Raw genomic sequence first — 15,836 nt, forward strand, 5'->3', positions numbered from 1 at the left:
CAACCACAGAAAGCAGGCTGCTGTGGCCTGAGTGTCTGTGACAGAGAGGGTGGGGTCCCTGACAAAAGTCCTTTAGGAATGGACTGAAGATGGAGTCTACATCCATGGCCGTGCCCTAGCAAAGGTCAAACTCAAGCTGAGAAGACTAAACGCCAAGAATAATCTCAGGCCGTCTCTGTATTTAGACCGTGATTATCGTTTTCCTTTTCCTTAACATGAAGGCCAATCTATGTTTTAAAGCAAAACAAACATATCAAAATATAAACACTAGAGATACACTATGTAGCCCAGGCTAGCTCCACTTGCATGCTACGATGACAAGCCTGTGTCATCATACCCAGCTCGAAATAGAGGGTCTCTTATTTGACATTTTTACTTTTTGCACTATCTTCAAAGAAGATGTGTGATTTTTCTTGAAAATTTAAAGGATAATAATAATAGTTGTTGTTATTGTTGTTCTTGTTAAAAGGGCACACGTATATGCCAGGTATATTCCACAAAAGCTAGGGAACAACTTTCTGGGATCGATTCTCTTCCTCCATCTTTACATAGGTTCTGAGGACCAAACTCTGGCTGTCAGGTTTGCATGGCTAGTGAGTGCCTTTACCCACGGAACCATCTTGCCAGCACGGTTGACGTCATTCATCGAGAAGGCAAGAATTCTAAATGTGTTATCCATGGAAGCCCTGGGCATCCTAAGTTTGGAAATACTAGAAGCCATAGTGGAGAAGCCTGCGTCTGTGCTGGAGGAGAAAGGACTGATCCTCAGGTCCTGCCCTCTGTAGAAATCCCTGAGTGTTCATCTTTGAAGACCGGATGTGTTAGATTATGCAGAGCTCACTGCCTCTCTGGGAAGTTAAACCCGTCAGAACTGTTCCTGCTGATCAATGAAGCCAGATCTAACCTGGATGCACGTGTGGGAAGCAGGACCCCCACAGGAAAGATGCTCAACCAATCTAACAAGAGCATCCTCAAAAACCAGCAGTGCTCTGTAACTACGCACCCTGCACCCTCGCCTCAGAAACTACGAGCTACGAAACACACCTATCTGAAGATCCAGAACTCAGAGCCTTTCTTTCTAGTGAGGATGGTGACAAGCAGGAGAACACCTCAGTCACGACACTCAATTTTTCTGATACAGGGGAGATGTGTGCCCCGAGAGGAAATGGGCAGTTCAGAGTCAGCAGGATGGCTCAGTGGGTGAGCGTGCTTGGTGCATAGCTTGATGGTCTGCATGTAATACCTGGATCCCACAGTGGAAGAAGAGAACTGACTCCTGAAAGCTGTTCTTTGACCATCACACGCATGCCATGACATGTGCATGCACACACACATATGCATGCGCACGTACTCACATATACATACCACCACCACCATCACTATCCTCACCATCACAATTATCCTCATCATCATCTCCATCACCAACATCTCCAAAATCAACATCATCCACAGTTCTGGAGCAGACGTGTATGCAGCAGGATGACTGGCTTTTCAGCCATGGTGGGTAAAATGTGTGTTCATCTTACATCATTCCCAACAGGAATGTCTATTTGCAAATGGATCCCACCCACCCTTTTCCGCCATGTAGGACCGACTTTGCTTAGCATCACTTAGCTTCCTTGAAGCTTCCTGGCTTCATAAGCTGCCCCTCAAGCAATCTAGACTCCTGCATGTAGGCTTCCTGCCCCTGAGTGGATTGCCTTCACGCACTGCAAGCACAGCTGAGCGAGCCCAGGCTTGCCCATCTGTCACTTGGAGGTTCCAACCTAAGCCTTTGCTCCACCCAGCGCACAGGTGATAGACAAGGCTCATCAATAGATCTGCAAGGCCCTCTGCAGGCCCTGGAGGCCACAGGCCTGACCCCTGCATTCTATCACCTCTTATGCCACCTCCTTTCTTCTGAAGGGGCTGGGAGCTGACGTCTGCTGTGCTGTAGCCACTGAGCTTGTGGTAGCCCCTCTGTCCACTGTGACAAGATAAGAGGGACAGTTTCAATGGGATGGGGGACTGATCTAGTCATAGTTGCAGAGGTTTTCTGGCTGTGCTTGGCCACCAGGAACATCAGGGTAGGGGGATGTGACAGGTGGAGCAAGCAGAGGAGGGAGGGGGGGGAGAGACCACTTCCACCCACACGTTGCTTCTATCACTTCTAATAACACCATCAGATAGGAACGGCCAGACCGTCAACCCACAGCTGAGGTGGGGACGCCTCATGACAAGGTCACATCCCAAGCCTGTCAGCTGAGTCTCTAACACAGGCCTCTGGCAGCGTTTCAGTCGGAAGCCAGAACACCAGCATGAAGAACCACTTCCCTTCTGCCTCCTCACTCCCCTCCTTCTCTCCTCTTGCTCCCCACAGCCTGCTACCTCGGAAAGCACCTGGGCTGCTGTTTTTCACTTGGCTTCCTGGGGCTACAGTAGAGGCCCTGCACTTTCCCTCTCCAAATACACATCTCCTAAACCAGAAACTCCTTGTCCAGGTTCAGGGCCCAGAGGCATCCCTAACTCACTCATGCATTCCATCTCCCATCCTCTGAGTCTGCAGGAGACCCAGCCTCCCTTCTTTGCAGCAGAATGCTAACGGGCAGGTGCCTCCCTTCCACCCTTCCTCACAGCCTGGTGACCCATGTGACTTTACTATCTGGCCAATGATAAAGAAATGGGATTCTCGAATGGAGATTATGAAAGGGTATTTCAAGGATGCAACCTTCTCCAGCCCTTTATCATCTAGCTGCTGGAGAGCCGACTACATGGCTGGTGCTCTGACAACCATCCCGGAACTTGGGTAAGACACGACAGAGAAGCAAACGGGGAAAGAATCTGGCTTCTTGGTGACCACGCCAACCTCGGCCTTCTAACCTCCCGGCTTCCTTTGTGTGAGAGAAAATGAACTTGTTTGAAACGATTGTCATTTAAATGCCGTTTCCACTCGTACTCCACCCAAGTGGGTCCTTTCCCCGACTTGGCCAATAACACCAGTGTTTACGTTCTGGACCCCCCAGGGCTGTTTATTTACTAATTTCCTCATTAGTTATTGGCAATTTCTGGAGAGAGGATGTCTCTCATTTCCTTTAAGTGAATATTTCAAACGTAACAAGCAGTGTAGCCTCCCTGTCTGGGCTTTTTGTTTATTTAATTCACTGTGTGTGCTAGCACAGGACTGTCACAGCGCTCATGTGGAGGTGAGAGGACAGTTTTCAGGCGTCAGCTCTGTCCTCCGTCCCTGTGTGTGTCCTGGGGATCGAACTCGGGTCCCTAGTCTTGTCAGCAGACGCCGTTACCACTGAGCCACTCTGCTGGACCCTTTCCTTGTTACCCTTGCTACAGTTGATGGTACCTGTTGGCTTTACCTGGCAGGAATATCGTTATGACACACATTCTGCAACTTGACTTAAGCACAGTCAAGATGACTCACAAGGAAGTCCGGGCCATTGACTGCGCTCTGCTTCCAGGGTAGCACCCCACAGAATACTGATAATACCTTCCTGCCCACGGGCACTGGGGTTGCTCCCAGTTCTCCTCACCACAGAAAATGGCACAGTGCATGTTCCCACCAGTCTCCATCCTGCACCTCAGGACTGCCCAAAGTGCACTTTCTGGTAGTGGGAGGCTTGTACTCTTAGCTTCACCAGACGAATGTTCCACTTAGGAATGCCCAGCCCATGTGCCCAGGCCTGGAGAAAGAGGGGCCTTCCCAGGACCAGGCTGTACTTAGCTCTGAACCACCAGCCCCTGTCATGTGATGGGTGACAGACGTCTGCACCCTCTCCTCACAGTCTAAACTAGTCATAGCAGATATACAAATACAGAAGTCCCCTGCTTAAGCTTCCCTGCCCAAAATGGCTGCTCCCTGGGGACACGTGCGGAGCCAATGCACATGCTGGTCCCCACACAGAATCTCTCTGAAAAACAGAAAGAAAGAAAAAAAAAAAGATTTTCTTCCCTGTCAACAGCTATCTGTGGGAGAGACCCATCTTCTGCATATCCCAAATCAGGAGATCTCGAGCCTTTATCCAACATCAAGAGTTTTCAAGGTACCCACCCCCTCCTCACACCCTCCCATAGGGCCTTCCTGCATATCTCAGCTTCTCTCAGGAGCTATCTCCCAATGAAGGAAAGTCCCAGGCGAGGAGAGGGGCCAACTTGTTTATTTCCAAATGCTGCCACATTCCAGCTGCGACATGTATGCTGGCTGGATAGGCTCACTGCAAAAGCCAGCTGGGAAGTAGGCCTGCGGGAAGGGGCTGGAGCTTTGCAATGGGTTATTTTTAGGCAAGCCAGTGTTCCCAGAATCATGTTTACAGCCCCAAACCAGTCCAGGCGTCCCAACTCTTGAATAGCTGTGTGCTTCTCATTAGAATGTGCCTCTGCACCTCACTAGGGGCTCAGGTGAGAGACAGATGACGACCCAGCAAAGCTACAGCAGACACCCGCCCTCCATGCCACACTTACTGGATGCCAGCTCAGTTCAGGGGTTGGTACTTGTCCACAGCACAACCACAAAGCTGGGCTCTGTAGCAAGGAAAATAAATATTCCAAAGTGGGATAATAAGCCAGACATGCTCAAATCCCAGCTACTCACCTCTAACCCCACCTACTCACAATGCTAAGACAGGGAGGTTAAGAGTTCAAAGCCAGCCTGGGCAACTTAATGAGGCACTATCTCAAAATAAAAGGGGGGCTGAGGATACAGCTCAGCTGCAGAGCATTTGCCTGCAGTGTGTGAGGGAGAGCTACACCCCAGCCATGCAGGAGAAAAAGAACCACCATCTACACACCAGGGTAGCAACCATCAGGGCTGCAGAAACCCTATTTCACAGGTCACATAGAACCTGCCCCAGGAAGATGCTCAGGGGCCACCCTAGCAGCCCGCTCCCTGTTCCCAGGGACTTCAGGAAGCTTCGGATTAGGAAGGCAGGCAGATGGGGCACTATCACCTGGATCCTTCTGCTGTCAGCCAGTGGGATCCACCCTTCTATGGGGCAGGGCTTGCTGGCTCCTTCTGCCCACTTCAAGCAGAGCATAGTGACATGAGATGCAGGTAGCACCTTACAATGCCCCAGCCAGGGCTCCTCTCTCAGGGGAAGAAGTCATGGGAGCTGCAGCCACCAGGTCTGGGAAACTGCAGTGACCTCCCTGCTTGGATGGAGCCAAGAGGAGAGGAGAGGAGAGGAGAGGCGAGATGTGTTTTTGGACAAAGGGGCTGAACAAAGCTACATTGTGATGCTGGCTGGGCAGAGAAAACCAGCAGGGGCAGAGGGGCCCGTGGATTCATTAGTGGCTCATTTATTTATCCAGCCAACAAAAGGCAGTGCAGGCAAGGCCAGGAAGAGCCCTGAGTCTTTTCAAAATAGTAGCTCATGCCAGGCATGGACATACAACCTGTTATCTCAGCCTTCAGGAGTCACAGTGGGGGTTTAAGTTCCGGGCCAGCCTGGGCTACAGAGAGAGACCCTGTCTCCAAAGAAAGAGAAAAGAGAAGGAGAAGAGTAACGGACAGAAATCGGAGCTTTCCCAAGCTCATGTCCAAGGAGGGGAAGGAAATCGTCTTCTCCGTCTTCTGTGCAAAGTGCCTGAGCCATCTACAGAGGCTGTCACCTGCTGGGGTCTGCTGCTATGAGAGTCGTGAGAGAAGAATCCTTGTGCATGACTGTCCTTGGAGCCTAGCACCCACCATCTTGGGCGAGGTCAGATGTATCCCTTACAAGAGGATCACCCCAGCTGGACCTGTTGACTATTTACACAGGGCCGATGGGGAGAGTCACGAGGCCCTCACCTGAGTAGCCAGCCACTTCCTGCTACTTCTGCCTTGACTTCATATAGCCTGGGAGAGGGACCAGAGGATATAGACCAGGGAAGACTAGAGGTGGAGGCTCCATCTATGATCTGTGTGGCTACATGGAAGCCCCCTCCCTGCTGGGTAAAGACTTTCCAGGTGCTGCCTCACTCACACACACACACACACACACACACACACCACACACACACACTCCTATAAGTAACCTTTCACTTGTGGTCTGTAAGAAAGCCCGATAAACTCCCTGGTTCCCCCAGACTGAACTTTAATGGGATGGTGCCTTGGTTTGTCACTGGGACCTTGGGGGGATGGGTTGTTTATGTCTCCCCTGGAAGGAATCTTAGCCACAGAACACAAGAGTCAGGAACGTGTCCAGGGTATGACCTCAACTTCTTACTGTAATTTTCAGTGGGAGGGGGCATTTGCTCACAGCGGGCTGGGGAGACTGTAAGAGCACGCTCAGGGAGCCGTGTCTATGGAAGGTGAAGGCAGAGCAGCCTACCTCCAAGATGCCTGTGAAGTGAGGCAGCTAGCTACAAAGGGCTCCAGGCCACTGTGGCTTGCTGTGTTCTCCCCCTGCAAAGCACACCACCAACAGAGATGCCCTGCAAGATGTCCTAGTCCCAGGAGGGGAAACTGAGGCTTGAGTGGATGAAGTTTTCAGGAGTAGAGGGGAGATTCGAACCCTGTGCCAAAGACTTTCTTCTTGGTATCTGGTTACCAGCCCTGGCCCCACACAATCTTTTGGGTGGTGGTAGTTGTAATATTGGGTCTTATAGTGACTGTGACATAGTCAAAACTGTTCTTAGGTGTAGATGAGGAAACAGAGAGACTAGGTATCTCGCCCATGCAGCTACCTTTTCTAACTCTCTTTTAGGTGTGACAAGTCCCTTAATGCCATGGGATCTTATACCAGACAGGAGAATTAAGGAGAAAGTTATTCTGAGTGGAGAGGGGGAAAGCCAAAGTGACAAGTCAGCCATGGGAATTGGTCGTTCACTATCACTGTGATTAGGGAATGTTGGAAACTCCCTCCCCTTCTGAAAGCATGGGCGAATGGGTCAGTGGATGGATGAGTGGCTGGGTGGCTGGATGGGTGTCACATACTCTCTTACAGAGCAGGTCCAAGGAGACTCGAGTAGTGACAAGCCTGGTCAAACTCCTGGTTAGTAGTGACTAACCCAGGAGTGCGGATCATTCTCTACCCCACGACTTGTCCCCCAGTGGTTCAGTCTGCTGGGTGACCTGCCTTGACAGAGCCCAGCATCAGAGCTTCAGCACCTGAAGCTGGAAACCATGGCGCTCACAGGGAGGAGCACAGAGCTCACAGGGAGGAGCACAGAGCTCACAGGGAGGAGCACAGAGCTCACAGGGAGGAGCACAGAGCTCACAGGGAGGAGCACGGAGCTCACAGGGAGGAGCATCACAGGGAGGTGCATGGAGATACAGGAAGCACGGCACAGCCGGCGAAAGCTTTAGAAAATATCATCTCAGCCCAGCATGGTGCCACATGCATGTGTCCCAACAGTCAGGAGGCAGAGGTGGGAGGGTCATGAGTTCCGGGACAGCCTGGGCTGCACAACAAGACCTTGCCTCAAAGGGGAGCAAAAGCTAAACGACAACTAAAAGCACCTCATTTCGGATTTGAGGATAAATCTCACTAGTACAATACGTGTCTCGCACATACATGTGAGGCCCCAGGTTCAATCCTCAGCACCGCTAAAAATGATTTAAAAATAAATTGGAGGAGGCATAATTATCTGGGATCAAAACAACAGTACAAATGACACTTCAACAGGGTCTGTGGAGATTTCTGGCCATGAAGGGAAGTCGTGTGTGTGTGTGTGTGTGTGTGTGTGTGTGTGTGTGTGTGTCTGCCTTCTTGAACTATTTTAAATTATTTTAAAATACATTGGAGATGGTTGATGTAACTCCCCACTACCAAAGGAATCTGATTTACTGTGAAGCATTGAGTTCTCTTGTTGACGTCACCCAATAAACAAGGGTACCTGCTCTTAGTCAAGGGTCCCCTGCTCACTGTCCCTTCTTCATTAACTCTGAAGAGACCTGATTTTGCTCAGGCTGACAACACATTCATCCTCCAAGGCCCCTTGCAGCCAGTGAGATGGAAACGACTTCCAGAAAGGTGATTTTCCCCCCTCATTAAGTTGAGTAACAGGCAGATAAGAACAAGATCCTACCTAGAATGCAAACCTTGAGAACTTGAAGCCCCATGTGGAGGGTGGTTACAGAGCAGACAGGAGGAGGCAGTGCAGACGCTGGGGTTTGCTGACCTCTGAACTTCCTGTTTCCTGAGGAAGCAATCCCTGGATTTCCCCTAGAAATTACTAGGATTTCTGACATACAGACCAAAGAAATCTTAACATCCATACCAAATCCTAACTCCAGGGCGATGAGCATGGCTCCTGGTAGCATACTCTATTCCTGGGAGTAGCCTGCGAACTTTAGGGGACACTGGGGGTACTCAATAAGCAAAGGCTGCCTAACCCTTATTTTGGGGCACCCTGCTTGGTGCTGGAAGGGGCAATGGCCATTCATGGGTATTATTTCTGCTGAGTTGGCTTGGTTTTGCAACTTGGAATTTTGCTAGCAAACAAAAAGTGCTTTATGACAGAGGACTGAAGGCCACAATGGGACCTTTCTGCGTTGATTATGAAAACACATTAAGAGCTGAGCTGCCCCAAAAGCCGTGGCCAGGAGCCTTGGCCCCCTGACCCTGTACGCTGGAAGGCCTCCAAAGCCACTCAGGAAGAAAACGCAGAAGCCGAAACCATACTCCAGCAGACAACAAAGCTTAAAGAGCCATTGAAAGAGCTCAGGTCGGCACTGGGTTGCGATGGACCAGTGGGGCCACACATCTCCCGAAGACCCTCTTCTCCATTTTGGCAGCTCTCATGTCTGCGACACACAAGTCTCATGCTCCACCTCCTGACACAGACACAGGCAGCACACACACTCTGGGGTTGCAAAGTCCATGGAGATAGGAGAGTGGGCAGAGGGCCCCTAGGGCCCTGGCAGACCCCTCAGTAAACTGAGCAACCTTTTCACCTGTTTACAAGGCTGATTTGAAACTGAAACAAGAGGTGGTGATCCTGTTGCCAGGACCCCCTAAATAATGTGCGTACACAGGTGCACATATGTGTGCACATACATGTGCATGCACATAAACAGATTCACCAGGACATGTCTAATAATGACCACAGTGGCATGCTGGGTAGCATCTTAGAACTAAACGAACCAATCAGTCACCATCAGGAAAATGACACGGAAATCAACGATACTAATGTTCTATCTATGGCTACGCTCAGTTGAGTGAGTAAATACACATACATACATATACACACACAGACACACACACACACAAACCACCACCGAGGAGGAGAGTGAAAAGGAAAGAGGATACTCAACAACTAAGAATGGGAATTATTTCTTCATTGTGCCCATTCACTGGACACAATGAACAAGTACAGCTACATGCCATGGAACCACACGGATGTTATAACATCGAACCAGACAGACTCCCACGCGTGTGCACAGGTCTTCTGACAGAATATATAAGAACTGAGCAGGGGGAATCCCAGCAGCAGAGGGATACAACTTTGTGGCAAATAAGACTTTGAAGCAGGGATATGATGACTCTGGCAGTCAAGCTAATGTCATTTGTGACAGCCAGGAAAGGGGTGATGATCAGAGAGACTTCTGGGCTCTGGCAGGGATCTGGTGTCCTTGATCTGGACAGGTTACCAGGGTCCACATGTGTGACTGCATGCCAGCTGTACACTAATGTCCTGTGCACTCTGACTCTGTATTGTGTTTTACGATAAGCAGTTACAAAATAACAAGGGAAAAATTATGTCTGGATTCAAGCCTGTCTTTGTGGGTCCTCAAAAATGTTTTGACTGGACCCCCCAAGGGCCGCTCCAGGGAGCCGGCACCCTTGTCGCTCCAGTCAGAAAGTGACAAGGGCATGGCAAGTCCCCTGGCCTTCAGGTTGTAATTAGGGCTCCCTCAGCAGGAACCACACAATCCTCTGAGAATGGAGTGGTGTGAAACACACATGCCTTTCCTCCCTGGATCAGAGATGGCCACATAAGAGAAGCGCCTCCCCCAATACAATGACGGTTACTACACAGAAGATGAGCAGGCATGCAGGGTCAGCACAACAAAGGCTGCACCCAGGCAGGCAGTGACTGGCAACCTCAGAGAGAAGACAGAGAAAGGCCCTGGTCTGGCCTGCTCCCACCTGAAGCCTCCAGTTAACTTAATGCCACAGACCATGTCAACTGCCCAGAGCCTCTTCCACATTTTGCAGTGGATTCTGCTCTCCTACAAGGCCTGGCCACACGGGTACCACTCTCTCAAGAGAACAGACTCTCACTGAAGCCTTGGCTTCCTGGGGAAACAAACTGCCAGGTCAGGGGGCATCAGGCAAACAAATCTGGATGTTGGCCATAGCCACAGCTATAGCTTCTGCCAAGGAGTGAGAATTCGAGAGTTCCCACGTTAGGTGGTCTCTTCCCTGGGGTACTTGGTGGCACCCCAGACACCCCTTCCCTGAGGTATGGCTCACCAAGCCACCTTGAACTCACTGCTTCTTTGTTGATAGCACCGAAAGCCACAGCCAAGTTCTGGCAGTCTGGAGTCTCAACCCACCTCAGATCCTGCAGAAAACCTAGCCTCTAGGGTTCCAGAAGGCAGAACATTACCCTGCCTTTCTCAGCTGTGGGCCCCGGCAGGCCACAGAGAACTTTGAGCTCCTGTCCAACAGTGCTCAACAGTTGAGGTACCCAGGAACACACCCTCTACTTCCAGACATGGTGGTGGTGGTGGTGGTGGTGGTGGTGATGGTGGTGATGGTAGGCTAAGCCTCATCTCCCCCATGTTCACCTATGCCCTCCGCAGAACCTACAAAACACCCAGACGAAGAGGAGGTAAGAGACCCTCCCTGGCTGCCGCAGCTGTCCCACAAGCACGTGGAGATCTCTAACCTGGAGAGTCTAGGAAAAGGAAATGGACATTACGCAGGTTTTTTATTTCTGTTAAAAACATTACATTTATCTAATTAATATGGGCAAGGCATATGTCGGAAGGCAGTCTGCAGATATCACCTCTCTCCTGCTATCACATGTGTCTGGGGTTCTGAACTCCAGTTAGGAGGCCTGGCAGAAGGCACCTCTGACCACTGAGCCATCTCGCCAGCCTGTTCAAGAGCTGCTGGCTCATACCCACCTTCTAAACAGTCATGCTGCCTCTCTTGGCTGTGGGCATCAAGGGAAGACAGCTAACACTCTGTCACTTGCAAGCTGTGCACGACCTTTGGGTCTGGGCTCTGAGATGATGTCTGGATGGTTGAAACATGCCGGCTGCGGAGAGGGAGTCGGGTGCAGAACCTGCATTTGTAGATGATGATGAGAGCAGTCTCCTAGAGGCCCCGGGCTTGGCAGACCCCGTACCATTCAATCAAATCACTTGGGAAAAGAGTGGAACCTGAACCCCTGTTCCAAACCTACTAGGCACCATGGACTTGTTCAAACCATTTCAGTAAACCCATTTTACAGGCATGAACACCAAGGCAGGGGAGGCCTTTTTTTTTTAAGTTACCTTAAGGTAAGGCCCTTTGCTAGTCAGCCTTAGGTTAGACTTGTTCTTTCCAGTCCTCTCCTGTCTGACAAACAAACATGGAATTAGGCACAATGACCAGACATGCTTTTTCAGGGGCCAAGCCTTCTGTGCATTCTCATGGGACCCTCACAACTTTTAAGGATATGTCTGAGCCTCACTAACATCCCCATTTTACCGAGGAGGAAAGCTGAGGCTGGGGAGATAAAAGATTTGCCCAGGGTATCAGAGATAACCTTACCAAAAAAGTAGTGGTGACAGATACCACTGCTCTCTGCAGGCAAAGGGAGGGTGATCTTCCCAGAGTCCTGGGCACCACTACCGCTCACAGCCTACAGGAGGCAGAATCAGAAGACACACACACAGGGCTTGCCTTTTTCATAGACTCGGATGGGAGGGGCTTTATACTTGTCTAGGGAACAGGTTTATTACAAAATGCCTGAAGCTGAGGACACTGGCTTTCCCACCTATTCTATACTGGACCTGAGGGGACCTTAGGACAAATGCCCAGCGCTTAGCTCCTCTGTAACTCCCCAGTCCTTTCTAAGCCAGACACTCCACCCCTTCCCAGCATTCTACAGACATCGCCAGGACAGGATGGCTGCCACAGTGGGTCCTTGCCTCTCCTTACCCCAGGCGGCAGGCCCAGGCACATTCCCTCCCCGGCTCCAGTTCATCCTCTCTGGGGTAGGACCTCAGATGCCAATCCATGCTAGCTAGACAGCTCTGCCTCAAAGACAGATGTTGTGGAGTTTCCTCTGCTTCAGTAGCTGGAATAAAAGCTATTGTTAATTATTTATTAGGAGACACCAACTCATGAAGCTAGCCTCAAACTCCATGTGTAGCTGACGATGACCCTGAACTCCCTATCCTGCCCGCACTCCAGTGCCAGGAATTAAGGGTATGTACCACCACACCCAGTCAGTCCCTGCTGTTTTAGGGATTGCATCCCAGGACCTCACGAAGGCTGGACATATCAACTGAGCTACAGCCTTATGAACGTTAATGATATATTTAACCAAGCATACACAAAACATCGTTTGAAACCAAATATCTATAATATACTATACACGGTATACAGTATACAGTCAGTGCACACCAGGAAGTGAGTGACTCTATACATTTTTGTCGCCTTTGTCTTCTAGATTCACCCTCCAGCCCATTCTCATCCAGGCCAGCCACACGTCTTCTATGTTCATCTTCCCAGCTTCCCAGGGCTGATGGGAAGGCAGGGTGGGTACCTCAATGAGCACCAGCGGTTCTGCTAGATGGTGCCAAGGTTCTCCGCTAAATCCTGGGTGCTTGGAAGGACGCTGAATCGGGTGGGGCTCCCCCTCTGAATTCCCACAGGGGCAGACCTTTCTGACAGCTAGGGGCTGACAGGAAAAACCTGTTTGTCTGGCTGCAAGACAGCTCCCCCCCACATACACACACACACACATCCTGGACTTAGGCAGGGCTGGGGGGTTTCCACAACACCTGCCGAGCCCAAAGCACTGCCTCTGGGGAGCTGAACCAAGACCCAGAGCTACACAAATTGAAGCCTGGGGGTTTCTGGTGGGGTGGGGCTGGGAGCTGAAGGCTGACCCTCTGGCAGGACAAGCCCCTACAGCATGCTACAGATGCTGGGAAGGGAAGGGGGTGCGTGAACTCTCTATACTATCTAGCCAGTAGAGCGAACAAGAAGACTGTCTGTCTGCCATTCTGAGCTGGGGATTTTTACCGAGAATAGCATCTTCACTATTGCAATGTCAGGGTTAGGACAGTGTCCCTTATTCCTATGCTCTGTGAGGCCGTGAGGAGAACCAGCTCTCCAAAGTGATGCTAAATTGCCCAAAACAGCTCAGCTAGAGAGAGGCTCAGGATGCACTAAACAAATCCCATCATACTCCAGTTCCTACCTTACCATGCTGCTAGCCACCAGTGTGTGTGTGTGTGTGTGTGTGCGTGCGCGTGCGTGGAGAGGGATTTTTAGCACTAAAAAGCACCTTTTACTCTTCAGTCACATTACATTTCTGCCAACACACCCCAGGTCGGGGAGGGAACATGAACACGGGAACACAGGTGGGGAGCCACAAGTCAATGACTCTTCACAGTGCAACACCGACCATGCAATGTGCCCTTTTAAAAAGCTAATTTGATGTTGTGCAAGTGTTTACCCAAATGTATACATGCATGCCACATACATGCCCAGTGTCTGTGGAGGCCAGAAGATGACATCAGATCCTCTGAGACTGGAGTTAGACAGCTGTGAGCCACAATGTGATTGCTGGGAACCGAACCCGGGTCCTCCGCAAAAGCAGCAAATCTCTCAACCACTGCGGTCTCTCCAGCTTCTCTAAATGCATCCTTTAAAATCATCCTTAGAGTTACATATTTACTGACTGATGGACTGCTTCTGTCTGTCTGTGTGCACATGTGCATGCTTGCATACCGTTTATGTGTAGAAGCCAGAGGGTCAGAGGACAGTCTGTGGGAGTCAGCTTTCCTCTATGTGGGACCAGGCTGTCAGGCATGGCTGCTGCCCCCCACCCCCATCTGCTAAGCCACCCGTAGTCCCACACATCCTTTTCAGAGGCTACTCTCTTCTGAAAGAGAAAGCACACGGAAAGCACCAGGGAAACCAGCTATGTGCGTGCAAAACTGCCCCGCTCACCCCTGAGATCTGGAGGCCGTGCTTGTCTGGAGCTGGTAAGATGCTCCAAGTACAATTAGAAACACATTCATTATTTATATCAAAGAAGCAGGAGCAGGTACATCTGATACCAATCCTTTGGTGACACCAATACCTGGCACCTTAGGGAGAACCAGAGAAAGCCGTGAACCTCGTGTGTGTGTGTGTGTGTGTGTGTGTGTGTGTGTGTGTATGTGTGTGTTCAGCACTGAATCCTGTAACTCATTCGGCCGAAGGGTTCCAGCCTCAGACTCACTTTACTGATAAGGCAACTGAGTCACAGAGAGATGAACTAACTTGCTCAAGATCACACAGTCAGGGAGTGGCAGGCTGGGATTCACACTCAGGCAGCCTGGCTCCACGGCTCCCAAGCCCTTTTCACTACACTGTCTGACCGTGGCAATAATGAATGTCTGGGGCCTGCAGCCCAGTGAGTCACCCGCTAAGGCAGAGGCCACCAGCACCTTCCTGGATAATCAATTGCTCTTAGATTAATGAGGGTGGTGGAAGGGGTGGAGGCAGGCCCACAGGTGCCGGGGGAAAGGAACCAGGCTGGGCAGGTGGGCCACTGTTAAGTTTGCAACCAACTCCTCACCATAACCTCTGAGGTGAGAAACTCGGAGATCAGCGTCCCGCAAGCTTCTATACAAAGAGTTAACCCCACGGCAGTGTGCTCTTGGCACAGCCTTGCACACGGCCAGCAGGTACCCTCAGGACGGAGCTGTCCAAGCTGTCCCCAGGCTCTTGTCCCAATCCCCTCCCAAGCAAGAGTGCTTTGAGGACCTGAACTGGGTAGCTAGAATGAATATGTCACTCTTTCCTTCTGATATGTTGGGGACTTTATGGGACAATGACCTTAGGCCTACCATGCATGCTGACCTCAGAAGGAGGCAAGTGGAAACTGTTCCCTGATTGTGCCCTTTTTATAGATGGGAACACTGAGGCTCACAGAAGTGTGAGTCAGGCTGACTTTGTCCGGCTAGGCTGGCTCACGGCCAGGGTAAGCCTGCTCCTGGCACGCAGCAGTCATACCTGAGCCTCTGTGAGAGATGAGCAGAATTAATAGCCCTCAGCACACTGCCTGCACAGCAACACCCCTCCTGAGGTGAGTGCTGCTCAGGGACGGGCATGGTTGTTCAGGCCAAGAAGAACCAGACCTGTACATGGGGTATACCCTACCCACAGTGCTCTTTGAGCCCCTGGCGTTGCTGCAAATCAGAGAAAAGTAAAAGACACCCAGCCCTCTGCTCTTCTCCCTGCTCAGGGCCATCCTATTCAGTGGCTTCTCCTAGGGCCTCTCTCCCCCCAGCTACACCAGGCTGTGGCACTCACATTCCACGCTCAGCACACACAACCCAGACATGCTGTGAGAGACCTCAGGAAGCAAAGACAGACTTCACCTTCAAAACACTCACGTGCAACAACTGCTTTAATGTGACTTACTGAGCAGATTAAGTGTGGCCGGCTGACAGTGGCCTAAACTGCACAGCTGTTGGATCCTGTCTTAGTCAAGATTTCTACTCCTGCACAAACATCATGACCAAGAAACAAGTTGGGGAGGAAAGGGTTTATTCGGCTTACACTTCCATACTGCTGTTCATCACCAAGGAAGTCAGGACTGGAACTCAAGCAGGTCAAGAAGCTGGAGCTGATGCAGAGGCCATGGAAGTATGTTCTTTACTGGCTTGCTTCCCCTGGCTTGCTCAGCCTGCTTTCTTATAGAAC

General features: G+C 50.8%; 1 protein-coding gene across 8 annotated transcripts in view; it reads right to left on the bottom strand.

Moving 5' to 3' along the window:
• The window catches only part of Ksr1 (kinase suppressor of ras 1), a 133,094-nt gene that overhangs the window by 77,278 nt on the left and 39,980 nt on the right, over positions 1 to 15,836 (bottom strand). The window contains exon 1 of one of the 8 annotated variants that reach the window (XM_011248772.2): positions 4,453 to 4,494. The exons of the other annotated variants lie outside the window; for them this stretch is intronic. The gene's annotated coding sequence lies outside the window, so the exon portion shown is untranslated. Of the gene's footprint in view, positions 1 to 4,452; positions 4,495 to 15,836 lie in introns of those variants that run through there. 8 annotated transcript variants of the gene reach the window in all.

The sequence above is a fragment of the Mus musculus genome, chromosome 11, assembly GCF_000001635.26.
Source record: "Mus musculus strain C57BL/6J chromosome 11, GRCm38.p6 C57BL/6J".
Lineage (NCBI taxonomy): Eukaryota > Metazoa > Chordata > Mammalia > Rodentia > Muridae > Mus > Mus musculus.